This window comes from Saccopteryx leptura, chromosome 2 (assembly GCF_036850995.1).
Source record: "Saccopteryx leptura isolate mSacLep1 chromosome 2, mSacLep1_pri_phased_curated, whole genome shotgun sequence".
Taxonomy (NCBI): Eukaryota; Metazoa; Chordata; class Mammalia; order Chiroptera; family Emballonuridae; genus Saccopteryx; species Saccopteryx leptura.
Window position 1 is genome coordinate 295,475,745 of NC_089504.1, and position 21,799 is coordinate 295,497,543.

Consider the following 21,799-nt stretch of genomic DNA (forward strand, 5'->3'; position numbering starts at 1 on the left):
AGAAGTCATGAGATGCCAAATTTCTGTTTTACTACTAATGGTGCCATGAGAAAGTCACCTAACCCATTTTATTTTATTCAGTGAGAGGAGGAGAGGCCGAGACAGACTCCCTCATGTGCCCTGACAGGGATCCACCTATCAAGCCCACTAGAGGGCGATGCTTTGCCAACTGGGGCATTGCTCCATTGCTCAGCAACCGAGCTCTTCCTAGCACCTGAACTGAAGGCCATGGAGCCATCCTCAAGTGCCCGGGGCTAACTCGCTCCAATTGAGCCATGGCTGCAAGAGGGGAAGAAAGAGAGAGAGAGAAGCAAGAGGGACAGGGATGGAGAAGCAGATGGGTGCTTCTCCTGTATGCCCTGACTGGGAATCAAACCCAGGACATTCACAAGCTAGGCCAACACTCTACCACTGAGCCAACCAGCCAGGGCATCCTAACCCATTCTGAAATAAATTACAACATTCCCAACAACATATTTTCCATTTTTAATCCCACTTCAATTTATTTTTTGTGACTTTTTCCCCCATCAAAACTGTCTGTTTTGTACCCATTTGAACATTCTAATATGTCAAAATAGGAGTTTCTCTAATAAAAACTTGAGCAAGGACTACCATGGATATTTGATACACACATTTTTCTTGAATAATAGCAAACACATGTTGATACAGTTATTAACAAAAATAATTTTCCAACAGCTGCTGATTTCATCAATTCCACTATGTGATGAGCCACTCAAACTTCCAGAGTTAGAAAGTTACAAGTCAAGAAGAAGAAATTTTTTATTGTAATGAGAAAGGAGTGAAAAGAATTAGACCTAGCAAAGTGAGTAAGTCACCTGGAATAAGGATTTGAGGCTATAGGAGGTTAAGTAATTCATATATCAAACAAAAGCAGAAACTGTACACCTATCTAGTACTTTAACAGAAGAACTGAAAAAAAAAAATGTGAAAAGTGGCATAAAGTATGGGGCATTTGCAACAGGAAGAGGGCAGTCATTGTTTTAAAGGCAACAGCTGTCAGTCTAAACTACTCTATGAATGGGTAATAACAAAAACCTACTCCCCTCCTTCATTTTTATTATCATGATGCCAACTGTTATGAGATAGTAACTATCCCAGGCATTAGTCACAACCCTTTTAGAAAAGCGATTTCTTAAATCCTTCATTACATTGCATAACTTCTTAGGAAAGGTGAGATTTAGTTACATGCCAACTCTAAAACAGAGTTCTATCAACTACATAACACAAGTCAGTGCTCTGTGAAATGCACAGCACAATGTTGCATTGATGGATATAATTTGGTTTGACATTGACTTTGAACTTTCACCATGATTTTGTTCTTTGCTTCATTGCCTTTCACGTTGCCCTCAAAATAAAAATAGCTTTCATTTATTGAGCACATACCATATGCCAAGCAGTGTGCTAAGCCTCTTACAAATAATACTCCTAACAACAGCTCTATGGCTTTTGTGTAATTATCTAAACACCATTGTTCTGTTTCTGAGATCAGAAAATAGAAGCTTAGAGGAGGTACATAACTTACTTAAAGTTACCCAGAAAGTTTAACGCCCATGACTATTAGCTCCAAAGCTCTTGTTTACGAAGAAACTCCCTATATATTCTTGAGAGAAATTGCCAATGTGGAACACCATTAAGCAGTATTAAAACAGCATTGTGTGTCATCAAGGAGAAGAGCAGGAAATGGTAAAAGGTCATGCAGACAATATATTCCCAAATCCAAGGGTCTGATCACAGAGTTTTCACTTACTTCTTCAACAGGCAACTTAGGAGCAACTATTTGGTCCAGCAGGGGACAGAAAAATAAGAAAGATGAAGATTGGTAAGACAAGGGCCTTTGTCTTCAAGAAGCTCAGTAAGGCATCAGTGAAGGCACAGTCTGAGACGAAGTTAATACTCTATTATTTTTCTGCTGAAAAAAATAGCTTTTGGAAAAACAAAAACAATTGACAATAAATTGTATGGTTTAATATAGCAGCTTTAGAAACCAAAAGCGTTAACTAGCTCTCCTAAGAAAACAGAGGTGGGCTAGAGGTAGAGATGAGAGAAGCAGCATCTGACCACTTTCCTTCAAACGGACAAGCCCCATTCTCATTTCTTTTCATATTAATTTTCAGCATAATATCTTGTTTGACTAAACAGTTCCATTACTAAGAAAATCTTAAAACCATGGACTGAATTGGTAAAATAAATGCGTATTTTATGCCGACTTAGATCTTAAATGAAATGCAAGTACCTGTTTTTGTGAATGTCACTTACATATGTCTCAATAATGTTTTGAAGATGCAGGCTCAACTGAAGAGGTGACCAAACTCAGAAAATATCTATCAAACGCATAAACAAATGCCAATTAACATACATGGTAGCTTTGCAAACTTACACTCTAGTTGCAACAGAAATGAGTAATGATTTGAGTGGGATAAGTAGGAAAAAACTAGTAGTGTCATTTTTGTTCTTGAAGAGGAAATAATTTAACAGTGAAGATTTAGGCATTAGAAAAAAATATCTGGGATGATGTCAAATATTGCTCAATTTACAAATAGAATATAAGCCTTCAGTATCTACACTGGGCTAAAACAATTTCCTTAGATCTTCTTTCACTTTCAGTTCTAAACAATAATAAATGCAAACAATAAGACATTCTGTAGCATAGATACACACACACACACACACACACATACACACACACACACAAATTGAACTTAGAAGCAGGAAGCTGTAATTAAATCCTCAGCCAAATTTAGAACCATCTGTGTGAATTGGATAAGTCTCATAACTGAAGACATTCTCTCACACCAGCTACCATCATGCCTCCTGCCTCAATAGACTATGGTTCAAATGACAATGTGAAAATGCCTTAAAATGGAGCCAGACTTCATGGGAATTACAGGGAGATAGATGGTGACGGAGGAGACTCAACTTGGAGTGGCAAACGCAGTACAATATACAAATGATGTTTTGAAGAAGTGTACACCTGACCCCTTTACAGACAATCCCATACCTCATCACTCTGTCTCTGATTCACATGCTTTTCATAACACACCCAAGCCATTCTCTCATCTCTTTTCACAGACCACATTTCTATTTGTTTTCATCGATATTTCTTTTCAACAATACTTCAAGGATCCGCTATTGTATTCCATTTCTGTGTTACTATGTTCATAGGCTCCTGGGGGAAACCTGCTTGGCCCAGACTAGATTACAGATTGGCGACTCTACATTCATGGTCCACCCTGGTCCAGTCAGTGGCAACTCTTATTGGAGACTGCAAGCCAACAGGGTCTTTGCGGTTTAGATTTTTGGGGGACAGAGGTGTGGGGAAATGGCAGTAAACTGACAATCTGCCTAACCACCCACTTGCTTAGTGAAGTTGCTAAAGGATGTTTTTCTCCGTACCTCCATGTTAGCCATGGTGCTGGATTGTTTGAACTCTCCCATCCTCCGTGTCCCTCAGAAAGACTTGAGGCAATTACCTTTTTATCCTTTGTTTAGTGAAGTTAAGATGTTACGTATGGTGGGTGTTTTCTGCACTTGGGAGAATTCTTGGGTTGCCTTGGAAATGTGACTTTTTTAATGATCTCTTTGATTTGCTAATGAATTCATTTGCCTTATAAATAAAGCAGGTGGGGGGTGAAGAGTTCTCTGTTCTTGCCATCAGCTTGCAGAGACCTCCCACCCAATTTTTTTATTTTTCTTTTCTACAAGTCTTTTATTTTTTTATTTAATTAATTGTGTTTACATAGATTCTAGGGTCACCCCAATGCATCGCCCCTCCCCCATATTCCCTTCAACATCTCTCTTGCCCCCCTCCCTACGACACCCTCCCCCCTTCCCTTCCCTTCAGGTTTATCCCATCCTATCACGCCCTTTCCCTCTGTCCTCTTTTCCTGAGGTCCCTTTGATTCCTCCTCTGTCTCGATTTCTTCCTCAGTTCTCATTGTTCCTTGGATTCCTCAAATGAGGGAGGTCATAATGATAGCTTCTTTCTCTGCCTGGCTTATTTCACTTAACATAATAGTTTTTAGATCCATCCATGTTGTTGCAAAAGGTAATATTTTCTTCTTTTTTATGGCCCCATAGTATTCCATTGTATATATGTACCACTGCTTTTTAATCCACTCGTCCACTGATGGACACTTGGGTTGTTTCCAGATCTTCGCTATTGTGAACAATGCTGCCATAAACATGAAGTGCATTTCTTTTTTTCAGTCGGTGATATGGTGTTCTTGGGATATATTCCTAAAAGTGGAATAGCTGGGTCAAAAAGCAGATCTACTTTTAATTTTTTGAGAAATCCCCATACTGTTCTCCACAGTGGCTGCACCAGTCTGCATTCCCACCAGCAGTGCAGGAGGGTTCCCCTTTCTCCACATCCTCACCAGCACCTATTGTGTGTTCTTTTGTTAATGAGCACCATTCTGACTGGTGTGAGGTGGTATCTCATTGTGGTCCCATCCAATCTTATTTCTCTTTAAATTTACTTTCTTCATTCCACATTGTTCTTCCTCAGGACCTAGAATTACTAGTCGCACTAGTTCATGGCAAACTATGATAGCAGAGTGCCCTGATTTGGAAAGTTGCCCATTTAAGGAAAGAAGGGGGAAGCAAATCAGAAATAAGGATGTAGTATGTGTAGTATTACACTCTAAGTATCCATAAAATTCTAACCTTCTAAACTCATCCACACCTATGCCCTGAGGTGGAAAGGGCGGTATTCTTATAACCTCATTTTACAGCTAGGAAGAGTGAAACACCAAGGACCAATGACATGAGTAGCTAGTGAAGCAAAAATAAATCCAGATTTTCTGAGAGCTTAGGTTGTCTGATCTTTCTTCAACAATTGAGACTGCAAAGATTTTGAAACATACATCAAGAACAACAATGTCACATCAGTACCAAGTGTAGAGGAAGAAACACAGGGACATGTAGAAGAAGGACCTATCCAGGGTCACTAAAGTGAGGGAAAAAATCAACTTGAAATAGACTTCTGCCCTGGCCGGTTGGCTCAGCGGTAGAGTGTCGGCCTGGCATGCGGGGGAGCCGGGTTTGATTCCCAGCCAGGGCACATAGGAGAAGCGCCCATTTGCTTCTCCACCCCCCCTCCTTCCTCTCTGTCTCTCTCATCCCCTCCCACAGCTGAGGCTCCATTGGAGCAAAGATGGCCCGGGCGCTGGGGATGGCTCCTTGGCCTCTGCCCCAGGCGCTAGAGTGGCTCTGGTCGCAGCAGAGCGATGCCCCTGAGGGGCAGAGCATCGCCCCTGGTGGGCGTGCCGGGTGGATCCCGGTCGGGCGCATGCGGGAGTCTGTCTGACTGTCTCTCCCCGTTTCCAGCTTCAGAAAAATACAAAAAAAAAGAAAAGAAAAGAAATAGACTTCTGTCTCAACAGTATCATGCTTTCAACCCTGGGCAACCTCCTCTCTGTAGAATAGCATTAATGTCAGAAAGGAGAAGACCTGAAGGTTAAGTTCTTGGCACTAACACTAGATGACAATGGAGAACTCCCCCCTCCCATAATTTAGCCAATGAATAGATGTCTCTTTGATACAAGTCTCAGAAAACAGTTAATATTTAGCAACCACCCACAAATTAAATGAGAAGTTATGTTACTGTAAAAAAAAAAAAAAACGATTTTATTAGGAGAAGAGACACAGACAGCTGCTTCCAGAGATTTCAATAAGTTACTGCTGGACATTCTTAGAACCGTGGGGCCATCGTTAAACATACATGTCTCCTGCACCTGACCCACAGAGCGGGGGGAGGGCCAGGAACAGAGGTTCTTCCAGCTTGAAGGAGCAGAGTGCCAGAGAAGCGTCTTGGGCATGAGATCCAATTGCCTGCCTGATGAGCCATGTTACCAGGCAACTCTGGGGTTGTTACAGTTCCCAACCTATGGTCCAGACCCACTTGTGAACTAGAGCAAAGGGAGCCAGTGCTCTGAGAATGTCGATGCAATATTATAATAATGGCTTATTACATAATACAGTTATTAAAGTATTTTCTGTGTTGCTCTAGAAACAAGGTATGTACATAGGTAAAGAAGATAGAAGAAATGGGCATCTTTGTTTCCTCCTGTCACTTTCACAAGCAGAGAAGTTGGCCTGATCTTCCAGGACTGCGCTGCATTCATATCGCCATTGACCTGTAAGCCACTGAAGGGCGGGACCAATGTTTAGCCATCTGTGTGTCCACCATGTTCTGCCTAGTGACTGGCACAGTAAATATCTGCTATACCAAACTGATACTCTGTGATAGAATTTATGATGATGTCTTCCAAGTCCTGCTACAGGCATACAATAATTATAAGTTCTTACAATGGAAGAACCAGGTCTCTACCTTTAAGATTTTTATAACTATGACTATAGAACAATGCTGGGTAAAAGAACTCTGTGATCATAGCACTGCTCTATTTCCATTATCATACATGGAAAGCTTTAAAGAAACTTTCCTTCTTCAAGAACCTATATCTAAAACCTACATAATTTTATTAACCAATGTCACCCCAATAAATTCAATTAAAAATAATGAGATAAATCTATATGTTTACTAACATGAAAAGACTTCTAAAAAAAAAAAAGACTGTATCTGCTCTGTTCAATAGTAACCACTAGCCATACGTGGCTATGGAGCATTTGAAATGTGGCCAGTGTGATTGTGAACTGAATCTTTAAGCTGTGTTTAATTTTATTTAATTTAAATTTTTTTTTTTTTCCATTTTTCTGAAGCTGGAAACAGGGAGAGACAGTCAGACAGACTCCCGCATGCGCCCGACCGGGATCCACCCGGCACGCCCACCAGGGGTGACGCTCTGCCCACCAGGGGGCGATGCTCTGCCCATCCTGGGCGTCGCCATATTGCAACCAGAGCCACTCTAGCGCCTGAGGCAGAGGCCACAGAGCCAGCCCCAGCGCCCGGGCCATCTTTGCTCCAATGGAGCCTCGGCTGCGGGAGGGGAAGAGAGAGACAGAGAGGAAAGCGCGGCGGAGGGGTGGAGAAGCAAATGGGCGCTTCTCCTATGTGCCCTGGCCGGGAATCGAACCCGGGTCCTCCGCACGCTAGGCCGACGCTCTACCGCTGAGCCAACCGGCCAGGGCTATTTAATTTAAATTTAAGTCACCACTTGTGTTGGGCAGAGCAACTCTGGAGTTTAGGATGGTGCTTGGCACAGAGTAACTGCGGTTTGAATGTTTCTGAAAGAATGAATGACTGCACATACCTGCTCCTTTCAGGATGCTACCATCCCTCCCATCAGCCCTCAGTGCAGAGGGCCACGAGCATGCAATACCTGCTCACTTACTTGGCTCAGTTGGGGTTAAATGTGGTCAAAAGGAAGACAGATTTTAGTCATTCACTGGATATTCTGAGCAAAGTCTGTGGCTAATTTGAAAAATGTACTTCAACGTAACTGATTTGTTTAAGATTAAGTCATCTCTAAACCGTATTTCCACTCTTACTCTTCCAGCTTGGGGCAGCAGAGTGGTCAAGTGGAAAAACAACCCACTTGGATTCCAGTCCCACTTAACTGTCTCCCGGCTGATAGACTCTGGAGCTCAATTAACATGAAAAGCATCTGGCTTTCTTTAGCTGCAAAGTGGGGAAACCCTATCTACCATACTCCTTCCTGGGATTTGATCAATAGCAAATGAAACTGCATGTATGAAATATGTCATGTTAAGCAAACATAGATTATTACTAAAATGTTACTCATTTTGAATTAAATAAAATTTTTAAATAATGATTATCATAGTAATGATGTTTGTGTTCTTAGCATATAATTGAGTATGTATTTCCTTGCACAGAAAAGACGCATGTGCCCCCCTCCAAGAAAGGTCAGATTACTTTCTTTCACTTTAAGTTGATTTCCACTTTTTTCTCTGCCACTTCATATCACTTAATGTCACATCCTGTTTGCTGGGTAGCTTCAAGTGACAATTCTGTAGCTATTCCTCTCACCCATCTGTCAACATTGCTGAATATGGCTGTCAGCACTACAAGGTTCCATTGTAGGATCCGTGTTTGTAGGAAAAATCCAGTGCTGGCATATTATTTTCCAGCCACTCCTCCGAGGGGGAGATTTTATATTGTGTTTTCAAAGGCAACCTTGAACAGTGATTATATGGGTCCCCTTAGAAATAAAAGGAATAGAAAAGGCATGATCAGAAGGCAACTGAGGAGAAGTCCCCCAAGACTGGGGAAGGAGCAACATGAGGAGCCTCTGCCCTGTCGCCCTGCAGTGCCCCACGATGCAACGGGACCACATAAGGGGACTACCACCTAGACTTCCTAAGGAGGCTGGACACTGAGCACTGGGTGCTTGACCTTGGCAATGACCCCAGGCCCTAAGAAAGTCCCCATCCTTGCAGAATAGTTCTGAAGACTGACTACATCAGGTGTGTCCTTTAAGGATCAAATAGCAAAGACATGCTTAGTGCATTCAAATGACACCTAGAAGGACTCCGTCATGACAGACTTTGACCTTTCTACCAGTCAGGCTGAATGAGGGCTTGGAGCATATTAAATTTAGAGAAAGGGGCCCTGGCCGGTTGGCTCAGCGGTAGAGCGTCGGCCTGGCGTGCGGGGGACCTGGGTTCGATTCCCGGCCAGGGCACATAGGAGAAGCGCCCATCTGCTTCTCTACCCCTCCCCCTCTCCTTCCTCTCTGTCTCTCTCTTCCCCTCCCGCAGCGAGGCTCCACTGGAGCAAAGATGGCCCGGGCGCTGGGGATGGCTCCTTGGCCTCTGCCCCAGGCGCTAGAGTGGCTCTGGTCGCTGCAGAGCGACGCCCCAGAGGGGCAGAGCATCGCCCCCTGGTGGGCAGAGCATCGCCCCTGGTGGGCGTGCTGGGTGGATCCCGGTCGGGCGCATGCGGGAGTCTGTCTGACTGTCTCTCCCCGTTTCCAGCTTCAGAAAAATAAAAAATAAAAAAAAATAAAAAATTTAGAGAAAGGAAAGATGTAATATTACTCACATCCTGTGTTTTGAAGAAAAATCATATGGCTCCCCACTTTATGACTGTGCTTAGGGCAGGGCTGCCTTCACTCCACATTTATATAGAGGCCACAGTGAGGTGGCTTTCTGACCCTGCCTTTGTCACAGACTCATCTCCCTAGAACTGAGGGCTGAGTTGGAGACAAGTCCAGTTGCACTCACTAGGTTGTGTTCAAAAGGCAGCATTGTTCTCTCACCCTCAAACACTTTTCTATGATCAAATGAGTGAACCGAGGGAACTGACTTCAGCTCATAATTTGGTGGCTCATGAGTTTTAGACTATTCTAATAGATCGGCCACCTCCACTAGCTGGGAGCGGGTGAGAATTATAATTCTCCTCCCCCAGTCTTACTACTGAGTGTTGTATTATAGTGAAAGCACATTTCAGACCAAAGAAGCCACATGTTTAATTATTAATTACAAGCAGGCCCAGAAACAACTAGATCACCTGAAAGTAAGTGCAACAAAGTCCCAGGCAATACTATATAAAAGGGTCACTGAAGGCAGATACATCAGTTCTTGGGGAAGAATTCCACTAAACTCCTGAGAGAGGTCAGGCCACAGGCTGTTCTGCGGAGCTGCTGAACAGGCCTGGATGAGGTCCTGGCCCAGGCAGGCCTTTGCCAAGGGTGCAGGCTGTGAGGCTCCCTCTAGCCTTCCTCCCGTTGTTCATAGGAGGGCAGTGCTGTTTGCACGTGTCTCACCAGTCTGCATCACTTGATCACTGCCCATTTCACCAATGGAAATAAAATCCCTTGTGCTTTTATAGCTTTTTATTGGTTAAATGAGTGGTGATCAAGGTAAATCATAATAGGATGGCAAGTTATGGTTTTTTGATGTTAGCTGAGTATCCTGGAGTATGAATTCCTTAGTCTGATATTTCAGAAGTTAACTCTCCACTGCAAAGTTGTTCTCTAAACTCTCTCTCACACACATACACTCACACATGCATACACACATATCTCTCTGTTCACGTGAATGGATTATAAGGTAATTTACAGAAAACGTAACAGTACAGCACTCCCTTCAAAAGAATTCTCCCCCAAGTGACTAAACGGTTTGATCTCTTGCTTCTTCCAGGTCGTAGGGCTTAATCTTGAAGTTGTTCATCCCTTCATTGACTTTCCTCCACGTCTCCTGTACAAAGAAGCCTCGGGTGAACCTGCAGAGCTGGCTAACCGCACGGCTGTGAGATCCCAGGAAGCACGCGGCTCTGCACACCCCGCTGCGGGTTTCCAACCAGCCAGACGGAGCACGGAGATCGCCTTCAGAGCATGCGCAAGCCCGCAGAGCCGCAGGCCTCAATCACCTACTGTCCCACTGGACTCCCCAGGGCTTCTCCTCACTGGAATGGGGTACCGGGAAGATTATTGCATGAATACTCCCGGTCCCAGCAATGTAGTGTTTTATTTATTTTTTCTTTCAGATACAGAGGGGATATATGTATGTATAGGTTCTAACAACAAAGATCATTGGACAGCTATCCTGAAGGACAAGTAAAAGTTTGCAAGTCCCCTCCTGGAACTTTTTTTGCGGAAGATCCCTCTTCTGCCAGTCTCTGCTTTGAACTGTGTGTCTCTTTCAGCCACTGTGTCTCCCACTGTGAGTGCTAACCTGTTAGAGAATCGTGAAGTTGATTTAGTGGATAATGGCTTTCATTTCTAAATGAAAATGTAGCTGAATGGAATGGGATGGGAAGGGATGGGATGGAGTAGAAACATCAGAGTAGATCAGCTAGCAGGGGGCATAGAAATTAAGTCCTGTTTCACTTTCAGGAGGTGCCTGTAGTAAGTTGCAATGTAGAGCATATTTTTTTACTGAGGAAGGACAGTACCCCCAAAAATCTCAGGCCATTTCTCTAAGTTATGTTAAGACAAATTTTCTTTAGGGCTCAAATAACATGAAGAAAGTTCTAATGGGAACTGCCTATGTGTCTATAGAGAGTAGCCAGGCAGGAAGGTTGGGAGTGAATTCCACCGTGATCTTGAAATATCTGCCTGGGGGAAATCTTATTTGTAAAGTGTCAGATGACCCCCTCTCACAGCCCTAGCTATTTCCCAGAAAAGCAGAGTCTTGGTTTGCATTCTCCCAGGAACAGAGTCTGAGACAGGGATTCACACACAAATAGTTTATTTGAGAGGAGCAGGGAACATCAGTTGAGAACTGGGAAAGCGATACTGGGGACAAGAGATGTTGCTAGGGGCAGAGGGCACACGATGGGAAGGGCTGATGGTGTTTGTTGAGTGAGGCACTTGAAACCTGTACCGTTCTGTAAACCAATGTCATCCCGACAAATTCAATAAAATAAATATTTTGTTTTGTTGTTGTTTTCTTTTTTTAAAAAAATACAGTGATACTGGGAATGGAAGGCAGCTATCAATAAGAGTAGCCTTGGCCCTGGTTGATAGCTCAGTTGGTTGGAGTGTCACCCTGACCTGCCAAGGTTGTGGGTTCAACCCCAAATCAGGGCACATGTAAGAGCCAGCCAATGACCTACATGAATAAGTAGAATAGTGGGTCAATGTTTTCTCTCTCTTCTTTCTTTTTTCTTTCTCTCTTTCTCCCTCTTTCTCTAAAAAACCCATGCTCTCTCTAAAGAACAATAAATAAAAATTTTAAAAAAGAAGAGTAGCCCAGGAGTAAGTAAGCTACATGGTCAGCTTATGTACATGGGAATACTCGGGGCAATGGTGCACAACACACACAGTGGAATTAGCCCAACCAAGGGCAAGAGAGCAAGCAGGTGGACATTCAGATCCCAATCCCTGTTAGTTGACACCTGCTGCTGGGGTAGCAGGAGGTGGTAGGTCCTAATTCCTGGCACTTCCAATCTGCCATATTCCTGGGCACAGTGAGGCAGAGAAGTTTGCACTTCTCTCACCACCAAAAAAAAAAAAGCCCTCAGACCCCATCGTGCAGATGCTGAAAGGTCCAGGCTTGTGGGTGGGGTGCTACTGACAACATCTGCTCAGGTGGCCTGACCCTACAGAGACTCAGCAGAAAGCCATGCATGGCATCCTCTCCATCCTGTCTACTCATACTCACTGTGGAGACGGCACCGGTCCTGAGCTGAACACCCTGGTGCAGCTGAGAGTGGGAAACAGTATGAATAATGTCAACTGTTGTTTTGCTAGTGTTTGGAAGCACGTGAATGGTGGGTAAAACCTTTAGGGTTGCCCTAGAACTTTCACCATTTTGAGATAAGAGAAACAGAGCCTGCAGAGACCTAAGAGAATGCCCGAATTTTGGCCGATTTAAACCACCACTCAATTTAGTGAGTTTCTCTGGCTCCGAACTACACTGCTCACAAAAATTAAGGGAGCAAGGAACGTGCAGACACTTCAGTACTTCCAGCCTTTTGTATAGCGCATTTTCACCAATGAAATAAAAGTTGATCTTGCATCTCATTCGCATACTAGAACAACTTTCTTTGACTTGTCGTTTGCTTTTCTGATGTTTTCGTTTAATTAAAAAAAAAATCAAATGCTTTTTTTTATCACTTCATATTCATTTTGAAATATTCCCTAATTTTTGTGAGCTGTATATCAGCTACACCAGTGGTCGACAAACCGTGGCTGGCAAGCCACATGCGGTTCAATCAGATAAAGGCCATTTTTAGCAAAGGCCAGCTTAGGAGTACCCTAATTAAGTTAATAACAATGTACCTACCTATATAGTTTAAGTTTAAAAAATCTGGCTCTCAAAAGAAATTTCAAGCATTGTACTGTTGGTATTTGGCTCTGCGAACTAATGAGTTTGCTGACCACTGAGCTACACATTTCAGCTTCACCTGCTGTAAATCTGTCCCTGCAAGATTTAATGCACAAGCTGGGGTTCTGGGGCATGCACCCTGCTTGGTTCCTGAAGTGGCCCACTCTTCTGGCCTCAGTGTCCCCAGCCAGCTAGAGGAGAGTGGGTGGCCCAGTGCAGTCCTCAGGCTCTTAGAACATCTCTCACACTGAGCCCAGAGCCCAGGACTGGTGCCTGGGTTGTACCAGTCCTGCCTTCCGGCCCCTGCCACATGAGGGGGAGAGGGGTTTGCTGAAGTCCACAGTCAGGTGGCTTCACTGAGCGGAGATGGACAGATCCAGGCATCTCCACATCCTCTGCTGGGAAATGCTCCCCCTGAGTGAGGGGTTCCTCGCAGACGAGAAGGGCTTCTAGAGGGCCACAAGGAGACTTCCACACTTTCTCATCAATCACACAACAGCAGGGCCACACGGGTGACTCTGGCTCTGCCAACTTGCCTGGCCAGATAAATGAATAGATTTTCCAAGATGGGTTTAATGAAATAGGCCTTGGAGATTCAACTACACTAGAGTCAAAAGAGGAGAAAAATAGGCATGTTCCTCAGCATCAACCAATTGAAGAAACTCAAGATCTTTACTCTGCTTGGCTTCAGGGTTCATCCCGCCGAGTCTGGCAGAGAATAGAGACCCCTCTCCACCAGGTGGTATGGCCTAAAATTTGACTTTCCACATTGTGTCCAGAACAATTTTCCCAGACCCTGAATACCTACCCAAGTTACACCTTCTCCTAATTTATTAGCCAAGAAATCATGACTTAGCTTCTGCCTTGGGTTTCCTGAGGTTACTTGGGCTTCTCCTGAGACTGAAACCAGTTCCAGCTCAGATCATTTGTCTGTGACCTTTCAGCCTGCCACCCTGCCTGGTTCTTCTAACCCTTCTTTCCCCATCCACAGAGAGCTGAACCCTGTCCTCCATGTCTCTGCCATAGCCTCTTAAAATAAGCAGACAAAACTCATCTTCTTACTTCAAGACTCCCCGTTGCTTGAAGACCAGCACCTGTGTTGAACCCCCAGATCCCTGGCATCAACAGCCACCACACTGGAAGGTGGACTTGTCCACTGTGACAGAGGCTGGTAGTTTGTGCACAGAACTCTTACTGTTTCTTCTGGGCACAATTAGACTGCATTTCGCAGCCTTTCTTGCATGGCCATGTGACTCAGATCTGGCACTGGAACTTGGGCAGGAATTATATGCTCTGTTTCCAGGTCTGAACCATAACAGCCTCCCACGTGTCCCTCCATCTGTTGGCTGGACATCTAGACCAAGAGCATCTATGAAAACCATGTGCTGAGATGGCAGGCACCTCTCAGCTTGGGTCTCCAAAGACCGTGCAGAAGAAGGGCCTGCCCCACACCACTCTCCAACACTAGGCACTCACAGGACTAAAAGCTGAGCTGTTAAGATTTCAGGGCTTATCTGTTACAGCAGCTGCACTTACATGAACCAAGGCGGCCGCCCACGACGAAGGAGAGGCATGCTGCCACGTGGGCTCCCCCAGCTGTCCGTGGCCTGCTTCCCTCCCCGTGCAGCTGTGGAGGTCCCAGCTTTCTGTACTGCCCAGGAGGAAGGGTTATACACATTGGGTTTGTAGATGGGTGGGAGACACTGTCAAGGAAATGTTTCTCAAGGGAAAAACTTTGACTTTTCCATGTTTTGTAATCAGAATTTTCCATGGTCACAGTGAGTCAGAGGCAAAGCAAAGAATTTTATTCTCCCTCTACTGGGGCATCTGTCCCCCCGTGAAATGGGGCCTCAACTCCGTGCTGCGTGAAGTGGGGATCTGTCACAAGAAGGTCATGAAACCAGGATCCTACCTTCTGTCCTAGACCATTGAGAAGACATTATGCTCACCAACCTCTGGCAAGTAAGGAAGTTTAAAACCAGCCAAATAATCCCTTTTTGGTTTAAATATAGTGCTGTTCACTCACCCTGCCAAGTGACTTTACCTTGTCTGTACTCTCATGTTATTAGAAATGCACATTCTTATTGTTTAACTTGTAAACTACATTGTCCGGATCCAATTGGACAAAGAAGTAAATTGAAAGTTCTCCCCCATGTGTTACCACACTTAGCAGCTGAGTGTTGCCACCCAAATGCACAGCAAACCAGTTTAAAAACTGGGAAGAAAACGCGTCATAACAGGGTGCCTTGAGGTCCCTACTCTGTGCCTGGTCCTTCCAGCCAGCCTGTTTCTTCCAGGGAAGAGTCAGGCAGAGTGCCCCAGTTTCCTGGGCCCTCGGGGAATGTAGGAGCACGTCACTGTCACTGGCCCTACCCTGAGAAGGAAGATTCCACGGAGCTGTGCGAAGGCTCCAGGCAGAGGAAGGGGAGGAGGCTCATGACAAGCAGCAGGCCTGTCCACAGAGAAATGGCTGGGCCTATATTTAGCTCATCCTGTGACATCTCTCCACCTCCTGTCATCTCTCACGAGAGCAAAGTTCTGTGAGACCCAATGTTTTTCTCATTGGAGCAAGGCTCTGACTCACTAGTTAAAAAAAAAAAAAATTTTTTTTTTAACAACAATAAGACCTGAGGGGACAAGCGAGTTCCAAATAATAATAATAATAAAAGAAACAGTTGAGCATTCCTGTAGGCTGAATAAAAATATAACAGTTCTGGAAAACTTTTCCAGGAGGCATCTACTAAGCTAGTTTTTCTTTCTTTCTTTCTTTCTTTTTTTTTTTGCTAGAGCACAAATCCAAATGGCACCAAACACTAGTTTGTAATTCCCAATGTGTTCTGAAAAGCACAGGCCTATTTTTATAATGAGTCTTTGCAAAACTAAAATGTTAGCACCCACTACAGACGAGCACTCTTGCTCCTTTGAGGGGCTGACTGCAAATCGCAGAGGTACCCCATTCAAGTGGTGGCCTGTTTTGGTTTGTTCTTGACCCCCAAAAGAGATGAGAGACAAACTAAATATTTTTCAACCAATTATCTTCTAAATCTGTAAATAATTTAATACTGGGGTTGGCAAGCATTTTCTGAGCCAGAAAGTAAATATTTTCAGGCTTTGCAGAACATATGGTCTTTGTCACAACTAGCCAACTCTGTCATTCCACACATTGGCTGTGCTCCAATAAAATAATTTATTAGAAAAAAGTGGGTGGCTGGCTGGATTTGCCCTGTGGCCATAGTTGACTGACCCCTGACTTAGTATTCAGAGCCAGTGTTGCTGAGGTCAAGCTCACAGACACTGCCCAAGGCTTCATGCTGTCCTATGGCCAGAGATATCGCCATACCCCAAACCAGCAGTCTGTTTCACAACCCTCTCCTGGCCAAGGGACACAAAGCAAGAGACGGTGAATCTATTCCTGTTTCTATCAGCACCACAGGATTGTTAGCTCAAACTCTGTTTAGGAAAGAGAAAGTTACTGGAAATTTAGAAATGTCTGCATATTCTTTGCAGTTTAAACCTGAAGGAAGAATGAAGTTTCTAGAAACTCCTATATCTACAAATAGGAATTCGACTTTTGGTTAACTTATTTGACGTCAGGCCTTTGTAAGCCCTGGTTTTTGTGATTACAGATGGACTATGTTCTGGGACCATTGTATAAAATTTGGTTTCTAAAAGGTATTCACACCCAGACCTTTGTGAGCAGTATTTGTGGAGCTGGAGGCTGGGTGAACTCGATTGGTTCTTGCCTAAACACCAATATTAATGGATGGTTGGATAGTACACCCAAAGTGTGGATATCTCTGATTTCATAGTATGTGGTAAGTTACTTTAGGAAAATAGCAAAATAATTTACCTACCTAATAGTGGTATACAAGCTTTTAAATAATTCACTTAGACATGTATAACTAATACATTTTCCCAAAGGAAATAGTGAACTCTTACAATCCCAAATGAAATCTCAAAATCTAGGTCGTGGTTCTGTCTCTTTTCAGAGAGAAAAAAAAAACATGGAGATGGGTGAGAAAGAAGAGTCCTTTTTATGTCAGGATAACTTTTATATATATAAGACAGGAATTCTGGAAGGGACCAGCACCTGATTTAGACTCAGCCCAGTTGTGAAGGACAGGTATAGAGTAGGACAGTACATGTCTCATATGTAAGTAGGATGTGGCATCAGGAGACAATGTCAAGAGACAATAAACAGTCCAGTAGCATTTCTAAACCTCTCTGATCCACTGATCATCAATAGCCAATAGAAGAAAGCAACAGCATGAGTATGTGTTCATGGCAATCACTTGAGTACCTTTTCTCACCTTTCATCCTTGCTGTCAGCCCAACTTCCCAGCTCTGTTGTCTTCTAAACTTTCAACCTCAAGGAGAGAGAACAGAGTAGCTATTAGCAAATTGGGCTTTAGTACAGTGCTTCTGAACCTTGGATGGGCTTTCTGGTCAAGATGACAGAGCAGGTAAATGTTGCGCTTGCCTCCACCCACAACCACATCAAAATTACAACCGTAGAACAACCACCCTTGAAAACCGCCAGACTAGTTGAACAGAACAACTCTAAGGAGATGATGAAGAAGCCATGAAAAGACTGATAAGACTGGAAGGAGGGTGAATATGCAACACCAGCTTGTCCTTCCACAGAAGGGTTAAAAATCAGGAGAGATATCTGGGCAGCAGAGGTCCCCACTGAGAAGTGAGGAGTACCAGACTCACACCAGGCTCCCTCAGTCGAAAGCACCGCTGCTAGGAAGAGGAGCCCGCTCATAAACTGGCTGTGAAAATCAGTACGTGCCCAGTCCAGGTGAGACAAGGAGCAACTGCAGACCCAGGCATCCTCTTACAGGGCCTGAGCTTAGATTCACTTCCTCATTTACAAACACTCACCCTAAGCTCCAGAGAAGCAACAGCAACTTGAAAAGCACCAGGGACATAGGAGAAGAACTGCATTGTCTGGTTTCAGTGCAAGGGCTGGCGGGGCAGCTCCCTAGAGGACTAAGGTGCTGGCAGGCACCACTGTTTCCTTGTTGAGCTCTATCCCCACCCAGCCTGCAAGTGCAGGTGGGCACTAAGTCTGAGTCTCCATTAACCTGCTAACACTGATTAGCGCACCAAGGTGATTCCCTGAAACCCTGCCCCACCCAATTCATGGCCCAGCCCAAACTCCTTTCAGAGGCTTATCCACACAAACAGCCTGCCTGGGCCTGCACTGTAGACCTTCCTAAAATCTCTAAAAAGTCTACAAACCCCCCAAAAGAAGCCTCCAGTCTTGGCATGTCCTGTACCAGTTGCTAAGTAGCCCCAAGCCTGGCTCACAGAAATACCACTGCCAGGCATACCTCCAAGGCCAGCACAGGCTGCTACCAACTGCAGATCACTTTGTAGCTCCTACCATGTGGCCCCAGGCAGGTCAGAGATAGGGGCTGTACTTGACTTGCACTGTAGCCCCTCCCAAGAAGCCCCAGAATCAACACACTTGATGGCCTACATCAGACCACACACCAGAGCACCACCGAGTTAGCACCACAAATGATACACCTAAAGAGTAAACACGGCAGGCACTAGAGCCCATTAAAGCAAATTCCACTCCCTGGTGTCAGCCCCTACACAATAGCATGCGTGCTATAGTCACGGCCAGTCCTCACAGCCAGTCAGCCTGAGGGGCAGTCCCACCCACTGATGTGCCAACATGGCTCAGCTACAGGAGGAACACAACCCACACAAGGGACACACTTGGAGCACCCAGCTCAGGTGACCAGGAAGACTGTGCCACTAAACCCCACAGAACACCTGCTCCTCAAGGCTGCTTTACCAAAATGAAGAGAGACGTAACAGCTCTACTAATGCATAGAAACAAACACAGGAAAGCTGCCAAAATGAGGAAACAAAAAACATGTCTCAAGTTAAGGAAGAGAATAAAACTTCAGAAAAAGAGCTAATCAAAATGAAAACAAGCAGTCTACTAGATGCAAAGTTCAAAATGCTGGTTGTAAGGCTGTTCAATGAACTTGGGGGAAAAATAAATGATCTTCATGAAAACTCCAACAAAGAAATAGGAAACAAAAAATAACTAGTCAGAAATAAAGAATAAAAATAGCTGATATGAAGAATAATATATTAGGTCAGAGTAATGGCATGGTAGGAAGCGATACCGATAAATCTCCCCCAAAACTCAACAAGATCTTCAACCAGAAACAGAAAAATCTATCCTTGGAGCTGCCAGATGTTCCGCAATACACCCAAAGGTATGGTTGAGCGAAAAATTGGCTAAATATATAATCAAACCCTGAAGGAAATAGGAAGTAAGAAACACTCTGCCTTCCTCACTAACCTAAGTACGGCTGCTTTCACTGGGAACTGAGAGTATAGGAACTAAGGCAGGAAAAGGGAGTGAACAGATCCAGGCCATGGAACAAACGGCCGAACCAGGCTGTGGCACGGAGATCCAAGCCGAGGAAAAACTGTGCTTGTAACAATCCAGTCAATACAAGCTAGCACTTGCACCAAACCCACACATAGAAACACAAGTGGGGCAGCCATTTGCCCAATCTCCTGGTCGGCAAGCACAGATAGTGGGCAAGAGATTCCTGGTAGAGCCCCGGGAGTGGGCGCCCGTGTTACCCCACAGAGAGGCAGAGTCAGAGGCCTTTGTGTGGGCCAAAAGCAGATTCTCAGGACCACCCCAGCACCCTGAAAAAGCCGCGCACAGGGAGGGAGCAAGAGCTAATTCCAACACTGGAACTTTTCTGTGCGGGCATGGGTCTCAATCGGAGTGTGAGATGGCCAGCCTGATATCCCAGCCGGCACGCACGGAGAGTGGGCAAGAGATTCCTCCAAGCACCACGGGAGTGAGCACCCGTGTTCCTGGACAGAGGAGCAGAGTCAGGGGCCTTTGTGTGGGCCAAAAGCGGAATCTCAGGCCACCCCAGCGCCCTGAAAAAGCCACACATGGGGAGGGAGCAAGAGCTAATTCCAACGCTGGAACTTTTCCATGTGGGCGGGAGTCTCATTCAGAGTAAGAGATGGCCTGCTCCATACCCCAGTCTGTGCGTGCAGATAGTGAGCGAGAGATTCCTCCGAGCACCCCAGGAGTGGGAGCCCACCCGTGTTACCGGACAGAGTGGCAGAGTCAGAGGTCTTTGTGTGGGCGGAAGCCCCACCTGATTATGCTAGCAGTTCTGACTGATTGAGCCTTACCCAGAGTCCCGTGCTGAGTGAGAATAGAGTGGGGATTTGCCAGCTCTTTGAGCCTCTTACTATCCAGGCAGAGGCAGCAGCAACCCCATAGCTGGATTATCAGACTACTAATTTAGGAAGGAAAGACTAGGAAAGAGGCTCAGGGAACACGGACTCTCTCACTGTCGGAGCCTACAAATGCTAATGAACCTCGACTGCCAATGAGACTGAAGCCCAATATATGACATCACCATAGAGACTTATCAACTGCAAACCTCTACCTGAGCGTGCCAAAGAGGCAGAACCCAGGGTACAGAGTCACCAACCAGGAAGAGGGAGAGAAAAGAAAAAGCAAGAAGATAACCTCTCAAAATCAAGAATAATCCATAGACTTTATAACCTATCCCATTTTATTATATTTGTTTGTTTGTTTCTCTTATCTTCATGTCTTGATTATTTTTTTCCTCTTCCAATTTGGTCGTTTAATTCTCTGCCGGTCTTACTCTCTCCTCTCTATGAACTACACTACCCATAAGTGTTACATCTCCCATTATCTTTTCTTTCTTCTTCCTTTCTCTCTAGGAGGGTTGCACTCCAAAACCCTTAACTCTCTCTCTCTCCTTTTTTTCTTTTTTCTTCTTTTTGTGGTTCCCTCTTTTTTTTCTTTTTTTTCCTCTCTCTTTTTTTTTCTCCCTCTTTATTAGTTTCTTCCTTTCTCCTTTACATCTCCTCTCATTCAAACCTCAATAACAAACAAATTATCTTATCTGGGACTCAAACTTATGTTTGTGGTGTTTTGGGGGGCTTTTACTTCACTTCTTTAACTCATTAGCAGTGCTCCCAACCCTGGCTCTCCATTTTATCTAGTTCTTATTCCACTAAATACAATAGTAATTTTTTAATTCCCCCCCCCATTTTCCTGTTTCCCTCTTATTCCTCTTATCATATCTCTTAGTCAACCAACACCAAAAAGTAAATCATTTTATTCTTGACCCAAATTTTTTCCTTATTTGCATTTTGTGGGTCCATACCACCTTCTTTTGCCCCTTTATTACTTCTCCCAACCCAGCCCCTCCATTATAGGCATTGTTTGTTCTCTTTAGCACAATATAATTCACAGTTTACCACAAGATTTTCTCAAGACGAAGGGGAAAGGAGAGGAGAGGAAAAGAGGAGGGGGGGGATAATTTATTTTAATTTTTTTTAATTTTTAATTTTTTTAAATTCTTTTCTATTTTTTATTTTTTTTAACTTTTTATTCTTTATTAAATCTCACTAATACTATCAACAAAACCACCCTCAGATGCCATTAAGGAAGAGAAAATTGAATATCATGGATATAAAAGAAAGAGAGGTAACACAGATAGATGAGGAAAAATCTATGGAGAAAAAATTTAATATATTGGAAACCTTGGAGTTAAACGACAGAGAATTTAAAATAGAAATCCTAAAAATACTCAGAGATATACAAGAAAACACAGAAAGGCAATTTAGGGAGCTCAGAAAAACAACTCAATGAACACAAAGAATATATTTCCAAGGAAATTGAAACTATAAAAACAAATCAAACAGAAATGAAAAACTCAATTCACAACCTGAAAACAAGGTAACAAGCTTAGCTAATAGAACAGGCCAGATAGAAGGTAGGATTAGTGAAATAGAAGACAAGCGACTTGAGGAACAACAGAGAGAAGAAGAAAGAGACTCAAAAATTAAAAAAAGATAGCCCTACAGGAATTATCTGACTCCATCAAAAAGAATAACATAAGAATAATAGGTATATCAGAGGGAGAAGAGAGAGAAAATGGAATGGAGAACATATTCAAACAAATAATATATGAGAACTTCCCAAGCCTGTGGAAAGAATTAAAGCCTCAAATTCAAGAAGCAAACAGAACTCTGAGTTTTC